The following is a 21,527-nucleotide window of genomic DNA, read 5'->3' on the forward strand; positions in this document are numbered from 1 at the left end:
TAGTGTATTACTTTCCAAGTTGTCAGTAACTAAGAGGTTAAAGTAATGATTTGAAATGACTCCTCCCTATTTCTGTCTTATCCAGTGACAGCTGGCAGGATATTGTAACTAATTTCTGTGCTTGAAAAGATCAGTATCTTGAGATGCAAAAACACCAGGTCTAATTTCCTGCTTTGTCCCTGTAAGTAATTAGACAGTAATTAGATAAATTACGTACAAAAAAAGATCAGCTGCTTTCTTTGTTAGCTACAATATATTTAGGTATTAATGTCAGACTATGGCCTGGGAAGGACCTTAGAAATAATCTCATCTAACTCCCACATTGTACATATTGAGGAAATTCAGGGAACCAACAAGTGTGCATCAACTGTCTAGTACCTGCCAGGCATTATTCAAGGTATTAGAAAATTCTTTTCTCATAAGAACCCTGAGAGGTAGGCAAATCAAATATTATCATCTCCTTTTTGCAGATGAGAAAATTGAGGCTCTGAAAGGTTAAGTGATTTGTCCATTATCATCTATGGCAGTATCTGGGGTGAGATGTGAATCATGGTTTCCAGATTCCAAATTCAGTACTTCACATATACTACACCAAATGGCTTCTTCTCTGCTTCTCTGGTTGTGTCTTAATGTTATACAGCTAAAAAAAATGGGAGAACTGGTTTTTAAAAGTTTAGTGTTCCTTCCAACCTGTCCTAAGTCAGAAAATCCTAGGTCCTGATTCTGTCATTTATTGTCTGTGACCCTCGAAACATCTCTTCATCCCTTTACCTGTAAGGAGGATACTACAACTATACAACTAACCCTAGGGGTTGTTATAAGAAAAGTTTTATAAACCATAAAACATTACAGAAAAGGTGAATAATGTCATTGCTATGGATGTTTCTTCTTTCCACAAAGAAAAAAAATGCTTTATGATCTAAAGACACCTTCCTTCCTTTCATTAGTTTCTAGTTAGGTAAGCATGCTTTAACTTGTCTAAACTTCCACTTTCCTCAGTGATAAAATAAGCAAAATATGACTTGTAGTACACCTATCACTTGAGCACGACAAGGTTATCATGTTCTAAGGGAAGAACAATGAATGTGGAATCAAAGGCTCTGCTTCTCCTGTCTGCTTTCTGGGTCTCAAGAGTCTTCAATGGGGGTGGGGGGTTAGACTAGATAGCCTCTAAGATCTCACAAAGGACAGGTCCACCATACGTTGTTTCCCTTAGAACACAAAAGCTTTAGGAGGTACAATTAACCCACTTCTGATAAGACAACAGAGCATAATGGGAAAAAGCACTAGACTTGGGACTTGGTATCAGTAGGCCTGGGTTCAAGTCCTAGATCTATCACTGGGCAAGCCACTCAACCTCTCAAAGTCTCATCTGCAAAGCAAAGTACAGTCTACCTTAATGGGCTGGTGTGGTGAAGGCATTCTACAAATCTTAAAGTACTTTTGAAATAAGAGTTATTAGTAATTCTGACACCCAACTGTCAAAATGGGGAATCATAATATCATAAAACGGGATCTCAGCTAAAGAAAACGACAACCACTCAGTTACCAGGCTAAGAAAACCTCCACAACCCAACTTTAGACTGTTCAACTGTTTATTATCTCACAGACAAGAGTACATTTCCAGTCAGACAAGAGTTAACAGTGCACTAACAGGTTCTAGGCTCTTTCTTCCTTCTTTCTGCCCTATGGTTTGCTCCTCAGCCAAGAGCAAAGTTAATTACTACGAAACTCTCCAGATTCTCAAGTGTTTGTCTAAAATGACCCCTGTAGCTTCTGACTCTGTCAGAATGGACTTAAATTATGAACTGGTGGACTTAATTCTCTACTGGAAAAGGCCTAGTTAACTATTTAATAATTCACATTTGCACACTGTCAAACATACATCACCATTCAGACCAATTCCAAATGGTTACCATTCATTAGGCAATGAGAATTACACCAGGGATTCTTGATTTGTAGCAATGTAGCCCCACAATGCTCAGCATCTTTAGAAGAATCTGTGGGAATAAAATGGTGCCCAGGAGAACTAAACACAGGAAAGAAAGCTAGGAAACAAAATAGGGGGTGGGAAGAAACATAGAGGAGCACAGAAATTAGGATCAACTAGGACCACAGGATTTAGAGCTCCAAAGGACTCAGACCCCATGTAGACCAACACCTTGATTCTACACACAAGAAAACTGAGGTTCAGAGAGGTTAGAATCACTTGCCCAAGATCACATAGGTAGAACAAGTACAGAACTGGTACTGGTCAGAGGAATCCATGTCCTCTGACTCTTAAATCTAGCACTACTTTATCAGTTATTAAATTATTATTAATAATAATAATTATTATTACTAAGACCACTAGACTAAGTCAGTAGAAAGGAGTTTTAATTTTGACACTACAACATAAAAGTTGTGTCTATATTCAAGTCACTGGCTTCTCTGGCCTCAGATTTGTCATCAATAAAATCCACATACCTGCTATACTAATCTTTATCAAGATGCAATCAGACAATGCATGTAAACTGCCTTTAACCATAAAGCCATTATTACTTGAATACAGCAAAATTCTAAACTTAAAAAAATATTACAAAAAGATTTATAATGATGTTGTGAAGAGTACCAGATTATTAACCAGAAGATCAGTGTCTGAATCTTAACTCCAACACTTAGCACGTGTTTAATCTTGTCCACACTCTCTCCTCTCTCTGAGCCTCAGTTTCCTTATCTGTAAAATGAGAAGGCTCACCTAGATGAATCAACCAATAAGAATTTTGAAAGCACTTAATGTATGTCATGCATTGTACTAGGCACTGGGGGACATGAAGACAAAAAACAAAATAGTCCCTGCTCTTGTGGAGTTATACTCTGTCAGGAAAAACATGTACACAGTTAAGTATACACAAAATACAAAGTAGTTTAGGGAAAGAGGACTAGCAAGTTGGAGAAAATCAGGAAAGGCAAGATGTAGGAAATGGTGCTTAAAATGAGTCCTGCAGGAAATAAGGGATTTTATGAGGCACAGGTGAGAAGAGAATACTTTCCAGGAATGGAGGATGGCCAGTACAAAGGCAATGAAACTATATATGCAGTGTCACGTGAGGAACATCAAGAAAGCCAGTACAGCTGAACCATAAAGCATAGGAAGGGTATTATATATAAAAAATTGGGAATATAGGTTGAGGCCATGTTAACAACAGCTTTAAAAGCCCAAGAAAGGAATTTGTATTTGATCCTAAAGGTGATAGGGAGCCATTGGAGTTTACTGAGTGAGAGGGTTACATGGCTAAATCTGTGACTAAAGTAAATCACGGGCAGCTAGGTGGAAGATGCAGTTGAATGGGAAGAGACTCAAATAGGAGGCCACTGTGAATATGTATAATTAATTCTAAATTAGGGATCCTATTTATGAACATATGCCTGCCTACACAAATGAAAAGGAAAAGATCATAAGATGTTGGAGCCAGAAGGGACCTTAGGGATAATCTAGTAGCTAGCTATGAACCTGAAGAGGGGGGAGGATAGAAGGAGATTGGAAAGATACCTGGAAAGAGGGATGGTGGAGAAGGAAGTCTGGAGTCAGGAGTGGAGCCTGAAGAAGAATGAACATGATTAGCGAGGGCACTTTTCCTTAAAATGTAGATTCTGGGAAAAACTGACCAATTAGAGGCAAGGGTGACAGGGATGGAGAGATCTTTCCAGGTAAGACGCGGACAGGAATAAAGGGAGTTTTCAAGTTTTGGAGACACAGTTCTTTCCCATTTCTCCTACCTGGTTCTCTCCTGTGTAACTACTCCTTTATATTCTTGGCTGAAATCTTTCTCTAAGACATGCTCATTAATTGTAGGTGTCTCACAAGTACCAGTCAGACCACTCCTCAATCTCTTTCGATGGATCTTCATATAAATCACACCCTGTAACAGGTGTCCAACAGGGCTCTGTCCTAGGCCCTCTTTTCTTCTCCTTCTATACTAAGTCACTTAATCTCATCTGCTCCAGTTGTTTTAATTACCATCTCAAGGATGCTTCTCAAATCTACCAACCACCTAATCTCTCTACTGACCTCTAAATTTTGTTATCTCCAATGGCTGTTCAGATACCTTGAACTGGGTGTTCAGTAAACATCCTAAACTCAATGCATCCAAAAGTGAACTAGTTAACTTTCCCCCTAAACACCACCTCTCCCCTCACATTTTCCTGTGTCAAGGGTACCACCTCAAGATCCAGGTATCATTTTTGATTCAACATTATTTTCCTTCTCCCCCACCCCATATCTAATCTGCCAAGACCTGTTGAATTTGCCTTTGAAATCTTTCAAATATGCCCTTCTTTCCTCTGATACTGCCACACCTGGTGCAGGCCCTCATCACCTCATGAAGTAGCCTGTTGGTGGATCTTCCTGCCTCAAGTCTCTCCTTACTCCAACCCATCCTCCATTCAGTCACCAGTGATTTTCCTAAAGTGTAGGTTCAACCTCCCCACCACCTTTCCAGTCTTCTTATACCTTATTGTTAGCATGTACTCTTCAATCCAATGACACTGGCTTTCCTGCTGATCCATGAAAAAAAAAAAATTCTCTCTTGGTTCCAGGTATTTTCTCTGCCTGTTTCCTATGCATAAAACAGTCTCCCTCATCTCAGTCTTCTGGTTGCTCTGGTATGCTTCAAGGACCAATTAAAGTAAGCTTTTCCCAATCCTCTTAATTCTAATGCCTTCCCCCTTTTAATTATTTCCTATTTTTCCTATGTATATAGCTTATTTGTACACATTTGTTTGCCTATTGTTTCCCCCATTAGATTGTGAGTTCCTTGAGGTCAGGGGCTGTCTTATGTCTCTTTTTGTACTCCTCACTCACTGGGGCTTACGACAGTGTCTGGTACGTAGTAGGTGTTTAATAAATGTTTATTGACTGATTTGAGCTTGTCCCTCTATATTACCTCACATGGTGATCTTAAAAACTTCCATAGATTCAAGGCAGATAATTCTCAGATCTATTTATCCACCCCAACCTCTATCCTAATCTCCAATCTCACATGACTAGCTGTTTACTGGACATCTCAAAATGGACGTCTGGTAGATATTTCAACACAGCCAAAACAGTTTGTTTTTCTTCACAAGCCCTCTCACCTTGCCAATTTCACTATTACTGCCCCGCCCAGGCTAGTACCATTCTCCTAAGTAGCCCAAGCTTACAACCTCAATGCATTCTTGACCCCTCATATGCACTCACCTCACATATCCAATCTGTTGCCATGTCTACCTTCACAACATCTTTCCTAGAAGTCTACTTTTCTTTACTCACATGTCACATGGCCACCACAATGACACGGCCCTTGTTACCTCAGGCCTGGACTACTACAACAGCCTTCTAGTTCATCTTCCTGCAATAAATCCCTCCTCATTCCAGTTCATCTTCCAATCAGCTGTCAATGATCTTCCTAAAGCATAAGTCTGGTCGACCACACCATCACTTTCCGACTCAAATTTCAATGGATCTCTATTAATTCTGAGTGGGATAGACTTAGTGAAGACTCCTCAGATTGTAATTTTTCTCCCAGGGGTGAGGTAAGGCCTAAAGGCTCAAGGTTACAATATTTTTAGAATAGAATAGTTCCATATAAGGATATAAAACTGTGTAGTGTATTAGGGTCTCAATGATTGGACAAAACTTACATAATTCCTCGATGTCTTCATTTCAAAAGGGATTGGTTAGATTTCGTGTCTAGAATGTAAGACCATATTCTCAGCTAATGAGGATAATGGTCAGTGGGGGGAGGAGGGACTTGCGTTAGGGTCTATATAAATCACTATCCTGTTCTTTGTCTTCGGCTTTCCTACTCCAGGTGAACTGCTGTAGGATTGTCCAGATTCTCGAGAATCGAATAAATCTCTTTTCCGTCATCACTTTGAGAGGCCTCTGAGTAATTGATTTATGTAGGGACCTGAGCCATCCCACACAATTCCATCTTATAGTTTCCTTAACTGTAAAATTATGATAATAGCACCTACTTCCCAGGGTTACTGTCAGGATCAAATGAGATTTCTGTAAAAAGCACTTTGCTATCCAGGATCAAATATAGAATTCTTGTTTGACATTTAAAACCTTTACACCCTGACCCCTTCCCTGCTATACCTTGCTAATCTTCTTACATTTTATTCCTCTACACTTATGATGGGGACACTGGCCTTTTTGCTATTCCTCTCACATGACACTTCATCTACTCACTCCATAAAAAGTCTCCTAGTCTAAAACTCCTTATTTCACAACAGGAAATTAGCCTGAAAAGGTTCTAAGGGACAACACAATGGGGCTACTATGCCCTTAAGTTACCTAATACAAATGACTAAAAAAATAAAGTTATTCCCCAATTACAAGGATAGGAACTGGATCTGTGCTTTCACTGATACAGGGAACTCTCAGATGAGAAAACTCCTTCTAGCATCTATGTAGGTCAGCACCCTTACAACTTACAGCCTTAAATTTGTCTAGAGCACTTGAGGGGTGAAGGGATGTGCTACTATCAGTGTCAGAGTATTGAACCCTACTCTTTCTAGTTCCAACAACAGCTCTGGGAGACACAAGGACTGTCTTCTAAGTTATGTCACTTTTTAAGGAGACTCCAATAATTTATATTTTCCATTTCTCTTTTCAACATCATGGTTCCTTGTCAGACGTGAAGCTACTACTGATGTTAAACTTCAATAATTCAGAATAATTGTAGGCACATCATTTTAAGTTACTCATTTAGATGTGAAGGTGAGTCACTAAACTGTGTGACCAGCTTTATTATCTATTTTTAAGGGGTGGGTTGTATATTAGATAAGAAGTAGAAAATGAAGGCTCTTTGCTCAGCTCTCCTCTACCAGGTACCTGACTATGGACACTTCCCTTTACCTCACTCTTTCATTTAATTCATCTGTAAAATGGGAATAACATTATTTGTACTGCATAATTCATGGGATCATGAGCACTGCTCTTTGTAAACATTAAAATGCTATGAAATGGTAATTATCTCTAAAATTATGACTGTTTTACTCCAAGCTCTCTTGACATCTAAACACAAAAAGATGCCATCATTCATAAAATAATTCACCACAGATTCCATTAAGTAGAGAACTGCTTCAGATCATAATATAATCCATTCTTCTTGTTAGTAACAGCTAGACTTCATGATTCACAAAGCTTTTTTCTTCCCCCCACAAAGGCTCTCCAAAGCAAGCAATGCAATGTTATTCCTGGTTATAGTTATGAACCCTGAAACTTCAGGGAGGATGGGAAGTTCACAGGGGGAAGAGAGTTGTCCTTGGCCATAGAGCTTATGGAATTTGAACCCAGGTCTTCTGGGTCCTTTCTACTATCAAGTAATTTGTGCCATAGGATTTATCTAACAAAGCCTTAGGGCACTGACTCCTTGGGCATTGTAAGAGCCTTGTTTTTAGGCTAAAATTTGAAAACGGGACTTTATCAATCAGCTATAAGAAAATCTCTTCGCCATTTTTTCCCATTAAAAAGTCAGACCATAATCATAAACTAGAGATCATTAATATGGTTCTGTGTGATCTAAAATGGGATAAAAATGAAAAGTGATTGGGGGAAAAACCCAGAAAACCATGTTATTAAGCACTGTTTAAAATGGAAGTTTATTGACCTGAATGGACTAAGAATCAGCAAAACCACTTACTGTAGCCTTTCATTCTCTTTCCTCTGTCGTTAATAATCACTAATTAATATTAACAATAAAAAGGATTGAACTACTTCACTTCCTTAACTCAAAAATCTCCAGTGGCTTCCTATTTTCCCTAGGACATAACACAAAACATCTGCCTAGAATTTTAAAATTCTCCACAAACCTACTTCCTACCTACATTTCTGGTCTTCTATTTATCCCCTTTATACACTCTCCATTCCAGTTTAACTGGCATACTAGTTGTTTCCCTCCATCTCCTACCTCACTGAATTGCAGACTAACTGCTCATCTGTATGGGCAAGGGGACTTCCTTCCCTAGGAGCTTCCTATGCCAATAAAATCAGGTCTCGATGTAGGGAACGCCTAGTGAAGGAACCTTCCCCACGTATATCAGCAACTGCTCTGCTTCTTCCCTCATGTGTGTGTGTATGGGTATTTTAGCAAACATATGCTTACTTTTTTTCCCCAAACTATTTTTTCCTTTTTGTGTGTGTCTTAAACATTCACTTTTATAAGATTTTGAGTTCCAAATTATTTTCTCCCTTCCTTTCTACCCCCTCCCCAAGACAGCAAGCAATCTGATATGTTATACATATACAATTATATGAATCATATTTCCACATTAGTCATGTTGTGAAAGAAGAATCAGAACAAAAGGGAAAAGCTACAAGAAAAAAAAACAAAAAAAGTGAAAACAGTATGTTTCAATCTGCATTCAGACACCATAGTTCTTTCTCTGGATGTGGATAGTATTTTCCATCATGAGTCTTTCGGAATTCTTGGATTATTGTACTGCTGATATCATAGTTGATCACTGCACAATGTTACTGTTATTGTGTACAACATTCTCCTGGTTCTGCTCATTTCACTTTGCATCATTTCATGTGTCTTTCCAGATTTTTCTGAAATCTGCTGGCTTATCATTTCACATATATATATATTTCTTATATATGCTCACATTTTTGTAGCACTTGCAAGTTGCTTTCTTCTTAATAATCTTGTGAGGTTACAAATATTATCACCATTACATTGATTAGGAAGTTGGTAAATCAGTCCCTTCATTTTACAAGAAAAAACTAAGGGTCGGAAAGGTAGTGAAAGTCATCCTGGGACTCAAACCCAGGGCTTATGATTCTACCATACTGCCTTTTATTTTGATCAACTAAAGATAAAATCAAGTTGTTTGACACAGAAAAACCAATTAATAATGTTTTAGCAGCCTTCCCCCTGCAGTTGATACAATCAGTTATTCTGATTCTAGTTTGCAGTAGAATTCTAAAAATTTACAAACTGTAACCCTAATAAGGAAAGTTCTATCTAGGAAGCAAGATTTTTAAAAAATTCATATACTGCAAATGACTCATTCATAAGGAAGACAGAATTCTATCTGCGTTCCTGAGGAAAATATAGCTTCTACAGGCAAACAATGTTGAGAACTTTTAAAAAACAGATTATTGTTGGGAACTTTTTTATAGGCAGACTGTACATTTATATGACAAATAAACAAAGTAAGGAATGTAAAGGATGGTAGCACAGGATTACAATTTCAAGATCCAGATTCTGGACCTGAGTTTGGCATTCACTAGTTGTATTTTCTTGGCAATGTGATATGCTTAGAGCAATGGATTTAAGAGTTTCAATCTATCTCTGTGCCTTGAGAAAATCACTTATATTTTCCAGACCTCAGTTTTCCAAGCTATAAAATTAGAGGGTTGGGTTACATGTTTTTTAAGGTCCTGTCTAACTTTAAATTCCATGATCCTTAGTTACATCATTTCTGAGTCTCATTTTCTTCATCTATAAAATGAGGATAATAATGCTCATATGGGATTATGGTGAAAAAAGTGCTATATAAAACTATGAAATGCTTTTAAGATCTAAAAGTCTATGTTTATCTAACTGCATACCTGAGAGGTTTCAAAAAACAAATTGTCCAATTTAAACATGATGTTGCTGATAAGAAGTCTATATACAACAACATTTTATATTACAGCAGTTCTTTTTGTGGTAGCAAAGAACTGGTAACAAAATGGATACCCATTAATTAGGGAATTGTTACAAATTGTGGTACGTAAATGTAATGAAATATTAGTGTGTTGCATGAAACTATGTATATGATGAATATAGAGCAACATGGAAAAGACTTGCATGATCTGATGGTAACGTGAAGTAAGCAGAGCAAAGGAAGCAATATACAAAATGATTGCAATATAATGAAAAGAACCATAATAATTAAGTAAATGTTGCAAAATTATAAGGAACAAGTACGACCCCAAAGAGATTCATGGGAAAACAGCCTCTCCAACCCCTACTCCAATCCTTTGCAAAGGTGGGAGGCTCCACAGGTTCAATGCATATATTTTCAAACTTTTCAATGTGCTGGTTTTATCAATTTCTTCCCCATTTTTTTTCTTCATAAAACATTCTTTGTCATATAGGATATTTCACTAGGAGGAAAAGGGGAAAGGATAATGGGAAAAACTGTAGTGATATAAAAAAAGCCACCAATAAAAGTTTACTTAAAAAATTATGAGATCAGGGACACAAAAACCTATGTTCTTGGGTCTCTGAAACAATGCAAGTTTGACTTCTATTTAACATTGCTCTGTTTCTGTATTTTAAAGAAAACCTTATTAATTCAATTAATTCTTATTATGAACTTAACCATTACCTCTCCATTACAGAAAATGGTGGCTAAACAAATTAATAGTGTAAACAAAATACGTTGGATATATTATAAGAAGAATATTTCAAGTACTTAAGAAGCTAGGATATACAAAACAAAATGCTATGTTAATTACATAGCATTTTTTATCAACAAAGAAAGGAACTCAGTCTAGTTTGAAATTATTAAAACACTTTAAAAAAATCCCTCGTGTTTCAGTACAGCTAGTCAAGCAAGGAACAGTAAATAGTCAAATTAGATGCTGCACAAACATCCACAAAATATTAAGAGAATTAAAAACATTACATAGATAATACTATGGGGAATTAATGAAAGGGCTCAGGCAGGAATTGTGCAAATGAAGTTTTGCACTAGTTGTAATTTGTAGGAGTGGGAGTACCCACACTAATGAGATCACAGACCCAGTGAAGACATATCAACCGAATGCACCCAATTATATTAAGTTAGTTCTTGAATAGGATAATACCTTCTTGAATAGAATAACACCTATACATAATAACAGGTGTTATATAGATGCTTTAAAAGAAATCTGAAGTAGAGAAAAAAGACTGGACCATAAAGTGAATGTTGTTCAGTCATTTCAGTGGTTAACTGACTCTGTGACCCCAGCTGGTGTTTTCCTGGCAAAGATACTGGAATGGTTTGCCATTTCCTTCTCCATCTCATTTTACAGATGAAGAAACTAAGGCAAAAATGGTTATGTGACTTGACCAGGGTGACACAGCTAGTAAATGTCTGAAGTTAAATTTGAACTCACAAAGATGAATCTTTCTGATTCCAGGCCTGGTGCTCTATTCACTGTCTCACCTAGCTGCCCTATAAAGAGAATGCCTGAGTTCAAATCCTGGCTTTGCCATTTAAGTAGCTATTTCCTCATCTGTTAAAATCTGAGGGAAGAAGTGGAAAGCCGAAATAGAGTGCAGGATTTGCACTCAAAAGGTCCTGGCATCAAATTCTGGCTCTACTGCTCTGATACCTTGGGTAAGTCACATACCTGCTGGGCCTCACTGTCCTCATTTGAAAAAAAAAAAAAGTGCAGAAATAAAAATGAAAATATTCAAAACACAAGAGGAATTCAATGATCTCTAAGATTTCCTCCAGCTCTAAATCTAAGATTATTCAATCCTGCACAACCTATTTCACAGGTTTTGTGAAGTATTTTGTAAGCCTACAAAATGTGAACTGTTAATTTATTAATATTCAGAGATTCTTCCCAGGTCCAAATGAATGAGATATCAAGGTACTAAAAGCTGCATATTGCCATAAAATGCTTTGCATAAATTATGTCATTTGATTTTCACAACAATCCTGTGAGGTGTGCCCATTTTACAGACAAGAAAAATAAGCTAGGAAATTATTTATGCAAGGCTACATATCTCATGTCAGAATCATATGAACCTAAGTATCCTGACTCCCAAGTCCAGTGCTCCAGTTTTAACTATAACAATATATGTGTACTAATATCCATAAAATATCTAAGGAAAAATAAATCCCTAAAGCAACTCTGGTTCCTGATTGAAAACTGAGAAAATAAGGCAGTTTTACAACAAACCAAATATGAAACTTTACGTATGATTAGACCTCAAAGGACATGCAGTTGTCACTATTAATGCTGTATGCAAAACAATCTCACAATCTTGCTTTCCAAGGAGACAACATGACAACAGGGAGAGCATAAGAACACCTTTCATAATCTGTTATAAATGGATAGCCATGGATTTGGAGTCAGGAAGAGTTGTGTTCATATCCCACCTATGATATCTAATTAACAGTGTGATCAAAATCATGCTATTTAACTTTTCTGAGACTCAGTTTCTGAATCTGTAAAATGAGTCTAAAAGCTGTATTACCTAGCTTACTGTATTTGCTGAAGCTCAAATGGAATATCATATGAAAGGTTCTCTCCAAACTCAAAAAAGATGTCTAACTACTCATTCTCCCCTTCCACTTTAAATATTTTATTTTCCCCAATTACATGTAAAGACAATTTTTAACATTCATTTAAAAGAGTTTTTAGTTCAAATTTTCTCTCTCCCCCTCCCTGAAACAGTACACAATATAAGTTTTATACGTTTAATCATAGACCCAAAGGAAAGAAAACGTCACAAAAAAAGTACAGAAAATGAAAAATAGTTATGTGTAGATCTGCATTCAGGCTCCATCCATTCTTTCTTTGGAGGTGGACAGCATCTTTCATCATTAATCCTTAAGGATTGATTGTCTTAGATCATTGTATTGCTAAGAATAGCTAAGTTTATCATCCTACAGTAATGCCTATTAGCGTGTGCAGGGTTCTGGTTCTGCTCACTTCACTTTGCATCATTTCATATGTCTTTCTAGGTTTTCCTGAAATCAGCCTGCTCATCATTTCTTATAGCACAGTAACACTTCATTACAAACATATGCCACAACTTGCTCAGTCATTCCCCAATTGATGGATATCCCTTCAATTGCCAACTTGTTGCCACTACAAAAAACTGCTATATTTTTGTAGAAATAGGTCCTTTCCTTTTTTTTCAATATTTCTTTGGGATACAGACTTAAGAGTAGTATTGCTGGATCAAACAGCATACAGTTTTATAACACTTTGACGCATACTAACTACCCATTTTTAAGGCTCTCATACCACCCCCTATGATGAATAAATTTCAATCAGTATGATTCATATTCATTTATTATTGTAAGTATCCGCTATTTTCAAGGTCCTTGGAATAGGCAGGGAAACCAACATAAAGCCCTGCTAAAATTCTGCCTAAAAGGATTATAATTTCTAAGCTTAGTTTTTACTCTCAGCTTCCTAGTTCTGAAATGCCTACACCTTATCTCTGCATGTTAAAATCTTACCTTTTTGCTTTAAGACCTGGCTCAAAGGATAAATTCTTTCCTAATTCTCTTGGTCACAAATGACCTCTCATTCCTTAGATATTACATAGCACTTTCTATCTTTCCTTAATAAGTGACATTTATATAATATCTTAAGGTTTACAATATGTTTTATCTATGTTCTTATTTAAGAGAATTTCTGTAACGAACCCTAGAGATCTAGTTCAACCCCCTTCATTTTACATTGAGAAACCTGAAGCCCCCAGAATAACATGCCCAATGTCATACAAGTAAAGTAGCAGAGTTGGAAATAGGTTTTTCTGACTCTAAATTCATGAACTTTCTGCAATAATGCATTGTCTACATATAACTCTTTAAAGCAATACAAATATTATTATTTCTCTTTTATAGATGAAGAAACTGAGATCCCAAAAGTTCAGGTGACTTACCCTAAGGTCAGACTAGTAAATCATGAACTTGGGACTCAAGCCTAAGCTTTCCATTACACTACAATGCCTGATGTATCTCCTTATATTCTGCACTACAGTTATAGTTGTGTGGGATGGCTCAGGTCCCTACTTAAATCAATTACTCAGAGGCCTCTCAAAGTGATGACAGAAAGTTTATTTATTCGATTCTCGAGAAGTGGGACAATCCTACACCAGTTCACCTGGAGTAGGAAAGACAAAGACAAAGAAAAGACAGTGATTTATATGGACCCTAACGCAAGTCCCTCCTCTCCCACAGACCATTATCCTCATTAGCTGAGAATATGCTCTTACATTCTGGACACGAAATCTAACCAATCCCTTTTGAAATGAAGACATCGAGGAATTATGTAAGTTTTACCCAATCATTGAGACCCTAATACACTACAGTTTTATATGCTTATATGGAACTATTCTATTCTAAAAATATTGTAACCTTGAGCCTCTAGGTCTTAACTCACCCCTGGGAGAAGAATTACAATCTGAGAAGTCTTAACTAAACCTATCCCACTCATAGCTGTATCATAAATACTCTTTGTTGTTGTTCGATCATTTCAGTCATGACCCCCATATGGTCTTTTCTTGGCAAAGATAATGGAGTGGTTTTCTGCCATTTCCTCTTTCAGCTCATTTTATAAATGAGGAAATGAAGCAAATAGGGCTAAAGTGACTTGCCCAGGGTCATACAGCTAATAATGTCTGAGTACAGATTTGAAATCAGGAAGACAAGTCTTCCTAACGAGGCCCAACACTCTATCCACTATGCCCTATATATCAGACACTTAAAGTAAAGAAAGACTATGAAAGATATGACTGACTGCAGCTTTGAGATGCTATGGTAGGTGTTTGCATGTTTTCTTCCCCATCAGACTTGTGAGTTCCTTGAAAGGAAGGACTATCTTGCCTTTTTTTGTAACCCCGTCACTTAACACAGTTCTTGGCACATAAAAGGCTCTTAATAAATATTTATTGACTGACTATTTTTAAAAACTTCTTATTTCCCAAAGTGACCTGAAGTTTGATACTCACCCCTGAGGTTTAGACCAAAGAATGGTGGGGGAAAAGACATGGGGAAAATAACAAATTTTCAGAAAATGAATTTTGCTGAACCAAAGCCTAACTATGTTTCTTTTGCATAAGCAACAGAAACTGCAAACTTGAGTTGTAAAACTACCCCAAACCAAGTATGGAAATATATATATGATAATCAGTTGATTTTAAGGAAACCTGTAATAAAAAGTAACTTTTAAATAAAAATAAAAACTACCTTTGGACCTACAATTTAATAAACTAAAAACAGAACTAATCAATTCAATAAAAATCAAATTTTAGATTTTCTCAAGTTACTAAAATCTAATTTAAAAGATAGCAAATTTACTAGTCTGTCAAGGTCTAGAAATTATGGACTTATGTCTTATTTACAAGAGTGCCTAGCACACTTCATATTAATTAGGCAGGTTTCTTGAATAGGAATGTAACCAAACACTAGAAGAGTCAATGGTGGAGGGGCTGTAGTAAGTAGGCACATAAATGAAATACTGGTAGAGCCATGAATTGGTACAACCAGTTGGTATATTATAACCAATCTGGAAGGCAATTTGGAATTATCAGAAAAGAGTCACTATGTCCATATCATTTAACCCAGATATTCTACTGTATCTAACTCAAGTCAATGACAAAAAAGGTTGCAAAGAGATAAAAATGTTTATAGCAGCAATTCTGTGATACCAAGAAACTGGCAGATTAAGAAGATGCTGACTGACTGGATGACTAGACAAACCATGGAACACAAATGTAATTAAATATTACTGTGTGGCTCAAAATGAATACGAAGAAGCACTGAAAAACAAAAAACCGATGCAAAATAAAATAGGCTTGATAAAGAAACATAATCTATAACAATATAAATAGAAAAAAAATGGAAAGTTAATGCTTACACACACACACAAACACACTGCTTTGAAATTATAATAATCAAAGAAGAGTTATGAAAAGACACTTCTATTTCTTTGCAGAGGTGGGGCTGAGTGTGAAGCAATGCATATGATATTAGACTTTTGCAATATTGGTCAATTTCAATGACCTTTTAAAAAATAATTGTAAGAAGTGATTTTCTTGAAGAGAGTGAGGGAAAAAAACCAGCAGGACATACAGATGACATGAAAACAAAAATATAGTAAATTTACCTTTAAAAAAATAATAGGAATTAACTCAATTCTCAATGTGGCTGCGCCAGTTCAATCAATTCCATTCAATCACATGAGGATAGGTATCAACGTATCAAAGCCCCTAGAGCAAACCCTTGTGCCTCCCTAGGTCAAAAACAAAACAAAACACCCAGACAACAACCCAAATGATGCCCCCTTCCAACTACTTGAAAAACTGTGTTGATATCTGGTAATTCCGTACTCTTATGGAACAATCAGAGATGATATGGGGATGAGGTGCAATAATTTGTTAACTTAAGCAGTTTAAAAATTTTTTCTCATGGTCAAGTATGTATATTAATGTTAAGTTTTCTGAGGAATGGGGGGTGGAGTGGAGAAAAACATTTTCTGCACTTTAATTGGATCCCCAGAACAAGATCCAAGTTTGCTGAATGTTAAATGTCAACCTTCACTAAGACTTTTCAAAGATAATCAGTGGCACTTTTTAAAAGAAAAATGTTCTTTATTCTTTCTTCCCTAGCAAAATCTGCCAAAAATGAGCAACAGTTTTTGTAATTTTGGGGGTGGGGTGCTATTTCAGTTACTTCTGTAATTTTATGTAGTCAGTACTTATAATGAGCTATCCTGGATAATTTGTTTCTTAAGTTTTCATTAGGTATTAACAGTGTGTAGAGCACTGTGTTTAGTACTAGAGAAGATACAAAGATTAGGAACCCTCATGGAGTTTATGGTCTAGTTAGGAGATGATGAGCACAGATAACACTAGGACACAATTTACATGTTAAATGCATTACAGAGTTGCAAAATAAACTGGGTCTAAGGGAGACTTGTGAAGGACCAAAGGGAAATTCATGGGGGAGGAAACATTTGGGTTGGGCTTTAAAGGACTGATAGAAATTAACAGGTGAAGGGGGGAGAGAAAGCATCTTAGAAATCAGCAATCGTAGAACAAAAGGAGAAGTGGGAGAACTCATGGGATGACTGGAGGCCTCTCCATTATAACAGTTTTGCTGAGGCATCCAGTGTCTGTATGGGGGGGTAGAATGGAGTGGATAGGTTAAATAATATGAAATAATGCTAGAAACTTAAGATGACACCAATCAGAGGTTCCCAAAGTGGGCTATACCACCCCTTGGGGATGCTGACATGATTCAAGGGGTTGGTAGTAGCCTCAGGTGCAATTTAGGGACAATGAATAAAAATAAGGGGGTGATGGAAGCATAAAGAAAGAGAAGAAAATTTTGAAAAACTGTTCATACATGTTTCATCTGTTGTGTAGCAGAGTTAGTCTTAGTGATTACATTATTTTACAAATAAACACAAAAACTTCAAGTTAGATCAGTGGTCAAGTTTGCTGACAGGTCTTAACAAGCAAGTGTTGGCAGGTAAGCATGTCATGCATCGTTGGGAAGTCCTCCATGCATCAGACTGAAATATGTGTGTGTAATGACTTGTTGACAATACCATACTATAATGATACATGACCCAATACTGCATCATCAAAAACTCAATGCAGGAAAAACCTCACAAATTTACAGTAAGTTATTAAATTTAAGATGCATCATTTTAATATATATGTATATGTGTGCACATATATGTGTGTTCTGAAATAATGTAAAATAAAAAAATCGTTAAAGGGTTAAAGAAAGCAGATTTCCAGTTGGGGTGCTGAGTAATTTTTTTTTTGAAAAGGGGGCAGTAGTCCAAATAAGTTTGGGAACCTCTGCAGTAGACTGTGGATGACACTGAATACTGGACGAAGGAGTGGGAACTTTCATCAGGAGAAAATAGGGAGCTAAGTATTTTCAGCAGTAGCAAATGATACTCTCATCTGTAAGCAATTATTTGGTTAATGTTAAGTGGGAAGATGTGCTTGAAGCACCAAAAATTTGCCACAGACCACATTTGAAGTTTGCCGATTGGCCAAGGAAACTAAGAATGCAATCCAGAAAAATAAAGTGCCTTGAATATGCTTGACTAACCCAATTCCAAATGGGGGAGGTGGAGGTTGGGAGATCTGAGGAGAAGGCCACCTGACCTGATTTGGAACATGCTATTTTGAGGATTGTGTGTATGTAGTGGTGATGGTGGTAATCATGATTGAATAGAATCAGCAAAATGTTAGTCAGAATTTTTTAGGAAGTTTGCCAACACCTAGTGTGACTGACTAGGTCTTTTACACGCCTTTCTGAGTACTAGAAATATATGTATTATCAATAACCATTCTTTCTCTCTATTCCAGTGGGGGTGGGGGGAAAGAAGCATACCTAAGATCTGGCATGTTTGGGAAGAGAAAGTTCAAGAGCAAGTGTTAATGAGAATGAATGTATCCAGATACAGGAATAATAAGTACCATCATTTAGGGATTCAGGGCAATGATAACAGTGAAGCAAAACACTGAGCATTGCTCAACAAAGCTAAAAGTAGTGATTTTCAGAAAGAGTACAGTTAAGAAACATTAGGTCAAGGAAAAAGGATCCCCAAGAGTTCATTCAAGAAACAGCTAACACTGGTGAGGGTTCAAGGGTCCGTAGCCTTGGATGGTAATCCTCACTAATAGTGTAGGGGTTTTGAGAGTCACTCTACCCAAGATTAACAGTCCCTTTTACACCCATGCTTAGCCACTTATGTACCAACTACTCCCTATAATGTTAGTGGATCTCTGAATTATACATAGGAAGGGTAATTTTAGAGTCTTAACTGTTTAATGTTTACTCCCTAAGCTTCTCTTAAGATTGATAGTCTCTTGAAGATTATAATTTTTCTCTAACCACTGCCCCATTTTAGCATCTAAATAAGCACGGGGAACCCAACAGCACTGAGTAGTAAAAATCCTTGCAATCTGTTGAAGGAATTATTTCATATCTACCCTTTCTCAGGTATGCTATCATCACACATCACATTAACTTTTTTTTTTTTTAATGTTTAACAATCACTGCCATACAATTGTGATTTTATCCCCCCCACCTGCCCCCCGCTCCCCCCCTCCCTCCCCACGACTGCATACAATTCTGTATAGATTCTACATATACTTTCCTATTGAGTATATTTTCACTATAGTCATGCTATGTAGTCAGACTAAGATAAATGAAAGAAATCGTATAACAAATCAGAACATGATACACAAACACATACACATACACAAACATGATCTGTTACATTATGTGAGTGACTTCCATATTTCTCTCTCTGAGTGTGGAAGGCATTTTGCCTTGAGAACCACCATTGGGATTTTTTTTTTTTTGTAAGAAGTTCTTGTGTTATTACAAAAATCTAAGTCTACCAGAAAAAACTCTCACACACTGTGGTCGTTGCTGTGCATAAAGTTCTCCTGGTTCTGCTCCTTTCACTCAGCATCAGGTCATATAAGTCCTTCCAGGCCTCTCTGAAGTCTTCTTGTTCATCATTTCTTATGGCACAATAGTACTCCATTACATTCATATACCATAATTTATTCAGCCAATCCCCAATTGATGGACATCCCCTTGACTTCCAGTTTTTGGCAACTACATAGAGTGCTGCTATAAATATTTTTGTACATGTGGGACCCTTTCCCATTTTTATGATCTCTTGGGGATACAGTCCTAGTAGCGATATTGCTGGGTCAAAGGGTATGCACATTTTTGTAGCCCTTTGGGCATAGTTCCAAATTGCTCTCCAGAATGGTTGGATGCGCTCGCAGCTCCACCAACAATGAATTAGTGTTCCAACTCTCCCACATCCTCTCCAGCATTTATCATTTTCTTGTTCTGTCATGTTTGCCAATCTTATAGGTGTGATGTGGTACCTCAGAGTTGTTTTGATTTGCATCTCTCTAACCAATAGCATCACATTAACTTTTAAGCTTAGTCTAGACATACTGCTACTAAATTATAGTTTCTTCTGTGTGACATCAATTTGTAGGCAACAGTTACAAAAGATTAATTTGGAAGGATAACTTAGCCAAAAGGAAAATGTATTAAGGACTTCTAAGTATTTTAGTCAAACATCTTTTCTTCTCTCCTTAGATTTCAAATGCCTTTCCTTATCTCAACAAATTTACTAGGGGGATCTTGGCCCATAATCTCACCTCCTAATTAAATATAGCACCACCTGCATAAGGATGGTCTGTGGTACACTAGAAAACACATTAGATCTGTAGTAAGACCTGAGTTCTTGTCATATCTCTAGCTAAGATAATGGATAAGTCCTTTTATTAGGAATCATTTCTTCCATCTCTAAAAGTTTATGATTTTAAAATACTTTGGGAAAGGCTGGGGGAAGGGGAGGAGAAAGAGACCTAAATTATTACCAACTCCTCTTCGATGACTGTTGAATGTTTCATTTAAATATTCTATCCTCAAATCTCATTATTTTCGGTTACTTTACAACTAGGTCAAAAGACAAAACAAAATCAAAAAGTTAATTAGATAAAAGCCAATACTTCTGCCCACTTTCCTCACTACTATTTGATAACAGTTCTGGAAATGCTAGCAACAGAAACAAGAAAAGAGAAATTAAAGGCATAAAATAGGTAAAGAAGAGATAAAAGTATACTCGCTGATATGATGGTTTGCTTGGAAAATTCTAGGGAATCAGCTTGATAACACTTGAGATAATACTTGAGACAACAGCTTCAGCAAAGTTGGAAGCAACAAAATAAATCCTCAAAAATCAACATCACCTATATAATCAACCACAATAATACAAAGAGAAATCCCATTCCAAGTAATTATGAAAACCATAAATTATCTGAGGAGCGAGCTACCAAAACACACAAGACATACATCAATTCAATTACAAAGTGCTCCTTAAAAAAATAAAGTACTTAAATAGTTGGAGGAATATTCAATGCTCATGGTTAGGCAGCGTCAACAAAATAAAATTGCTGAAGTCAATTTACAATTTAAATTTATGTCAATCAAATTATGAAGGGGATACTTTATTGAACTTGATAAAATAACAAAATTTATTTTAAAAAAGATTTAAAATAGTAAGGTAAATGAGGTAAGTAAAAGTAGGGATGAAAGGGAAATGGCACATCCAGATCTCAAACTGTATCACACAGCAGCACTCATCAAAACTGTCTGGTATTGGTTAAATAAACCGTGAGATGGATCAATGGAACAAACTAGACAAGGAGAATCTGAAAGAATAGAATTCACTAACCCAGTGTTTGATGAAGTGGAAAACATAAATTACCTAGAAAAAATAAACTTCTTATATGATTAAAAACTACTGGGAACACTGGAAAGCAGTTTGGCAGAAACTAGGTTTAAAACAACATTTATACCATATTCTACAATACATTCTAAATGAACATACAAGATTAATATTAGAGATTAGACTATAGAAAAATTAGAAGGGCAATAAATCATATATCTCTCACAGTTATAAGTAGGAGATGTATTCTTAACCAACCAGGAGATAGAGGCAATTGCAAAAGATAAAATAGATCCCTTTGATTACTTAAAAATGAAAAGCTTTTTGCCAGACAAAATTAATGCACCTAGGATAAGAAAAGAAATGGTCAAATGGGGGAAAATCTTTGTACCACATCTTTCTGATAAGGGTTTGGTATCCAAAATATATTAACACTTAGTGAACATATGTAATGCTAATAGCCATTCCTAAGAAATAAGTGGTCTATGAATATGACCAGTTCTCAAAAGAAGAATTGCCAAGTATTTACAACTACACGAATGTT

At 36.5% G+C, this 21,527-nt stretch overlaps 1 protein-coding gene across 1 annotated transcript in view; it reads right to left on the minus strand.

Annotated features, from left to right (window-relative positions):
- The window catches only part of CSNK2A1 (casein kinase 2 alpha 1), a 58,039-nt gene that overhangs the window by 27,573 nt on the left and 8,939 nt on the right, over nt 1–21,527 (minus strand). The window lies entirely within an intron of this gene.

This window comes from Notamacropus eugenii, chromosome 1, assembly GCF_028372415.1.
Source record: "Notamacropus eugenii isolate mMacEug1 chromosome 1, mMacEug1.pri_v2, whole genome shotgun sequence".
Lineage (NCBI taxonomy): Eukaryota > Metazoa > Chordata > Mammalia > Diprotodontia > Macropodidae > Notamacropus > Notamacropus eugenii.